This window comes from Oratosquilla oratoria, chromosome 34 (genome assembly GCF_046742065.1).
Source record: "Oratosquilla oratoria isolate Oo_2021 chromosome 34, ASM4674206v1, whole genome shotgun sequence".
NCBI classification, from domain to species: Eukaryota; Metazoa; Arthropoda; class Malacostraca; order Stomatopoda; family Squillidae; genus Oratosquilla; species Oratosquilla oratoria.
Window position 1 is genome coordinate 48,559,502 of NC_134810.1, and position 2,500 is coordinate 48,562,001.

Sequence of the window (2,500 nt, forward strand, 5' to 3'; positions counted from 1 at the left end):
CATTCACCAACCCTCCATCCCTCTCTCTTTTCTTGGCTCCTCCTGGATGACGGGTCATCCCTGCATCTCGCCCACTACCCTGGGTCAGAAGCAATGCAGCAAGACACAGCACATCCACAGCAAGGCCGCTCCATTTAATCGGCGACCCGCCCTCTCTGTCCCCCCCATACAGAAAAAAAAAGAGAAGACGGGGGGAAATCCCCTCGGACTGCTGCGTCAAAATATCCACACATAACTACCACCTAACCCCCCTATCCCCCGTCCACTTCCACGCATCACAACATCATCCATATACAATTCTTCACTCGCCTCTATCTTCAGTCTTCTACTTTCCTTCCTCAATAGACCCCCTCTTTCTCAACGCCCCTTTTACCCCATCCATCTCATCCTCGGTCGCCCCCTACTGTTCACTTCATTCACCTCTGCCTTCCACATTTTTAACTAATATTTCTTCATTCATTTTCCAAGTGTCCAAACCATCCAAATACTCTTTCATCATCCCTATCTACCAACTCTTTTTCCACTCCCGCTCTTCTCTTTATCTCCTCGTTTCTCACTCTATGATATATATATATATATATATATAAATATATATATATATATAAATATATATATATATATATATATAAATATAGATATATATAAATATATATATATATACATATATATATATATATATATATATATATATATAACGAATGGACAAATAAATAAAACAAAATTGCGAACCCGGAACACCAACTGGAATAAAGTCCCTTTAGCGACGCGGGGGACAGCGACGCCCCTTTGGACCTAGGGGGCGCCGGGCCCATTTTATCCGGTCGAGGGAGAGGCCTCGGCCTGAGCATGGATCTGCCCTCCACCGAAGAAGATAGCCTTACCTCGTGGAACAACGGAAATGCATGTGAGCACGTATGTGTAAACACACATTGACATAGTGGGATGAGACGAATTAAAAAGCTAGAGTATAAAATAGGAATAAGATACTCTAGTTTTTATTATTCATTTCATTCCATCACAATTCACTCATCTGTAATGAATTCAGTGTATATATATATATATATATATATGTATATATATATATATATATATATATATATATATATATATATATATATATGATGTTGCCATTCTGAGAGGGTTTGCGCCGGGGTACGAAATTATTAACTTGTGAACCTAAACAAAGAGAATCGCATTCTGCTTTTACGCTGATTGACGAATCGGCCGAGTTGCAGACTGCGTCTCTTATTCATTTACTCACTGATTCATTACATTTGTTTTTACTTCGTCTTCACTCATTCCTTTATTCATTTAGCATTCCTTTCTGTACCGAATGACGGCTTTTTATCTAGTTTTTGACGGTCCCAGGCTGGTGACGATCCCCCTCCGTAGCGGGTGGCACTTGTTCTTATAGTCTACCTCTCGCTAGGCGATTTCATTCGTGTCTGGTGGGAACCTCCCTCGGTTACAAAGAGAGCGGAAGGGAGGGAGGTAGGGAGGAAGTGGGGAATTGTCATCCTCGTGATTCTTTCCTTAAAAAATGTCTTTACATGTCGAGCTTGGTCTGGCACCAGGAGGCGGTCTTACTTAGTCCTGCGAAAGCCCCTTCGGCAAAGGGGTTCCCCCCAACCCCCACGTCCCCGCGTCGTCGTCCCGCGAGGAGGGAGGGGGGAGGGTCGACACCGGACGCGGCGAGCTTTTAAAGGTCATCTCACCGCGTGATGATGACTTCGAACCAAAAAACTTGGCGGCAGACAAAAAAGTAACAGCGGGACAGCCTTTTTTCTGTCAGCTATAACCAGCGCCTCTATCCCCTGGGGGGGGGGGGCAATATCGCACCGAAGATGTGTTGTCGAGGAAATGGACGGCCAAGGGAGGATTCGAGGATGGCAGCAGCAGAACGGAGGGAGAGTAGAAGTGGTCACAACAGACACTATGTGAGGATGAAACCTTGATCAGAAAACCAATGTTTCGCTTGTTGGGCCATCTATAAAGTACGTGATCTACTTGGGAAAAAGAAAAAAGGTTTGGACGAGCGCAACTTTGTGTTTTTACTAAAGGTTCCGTCCTCTCGTGGTGTCTGCTCGGATCATTTGGTCGCACAATCCTCGCCATTTCGGATATGCATAGTACAAGCGACCAACATTCCTTTCTGGCTGGGGGATCAGTCGCCAATCACAAACGAGTGCAGAGTGACTCTGGTCCGTAGGGACGTCACTTTATATATATATATATATATTATATATATATATATATATACATATATATATATATATACATATATATATATACATATACATATATATATATATATATACATATATATATATATATATATATACATATATATATACATATACATATATATATATACATATATATATACATATATATATACATATATATATATATATATATATACATATATATATATACATATATATATATATATATATATATATATATTTCACAAGACGAAAATGTAGTAGCACATTTAGTA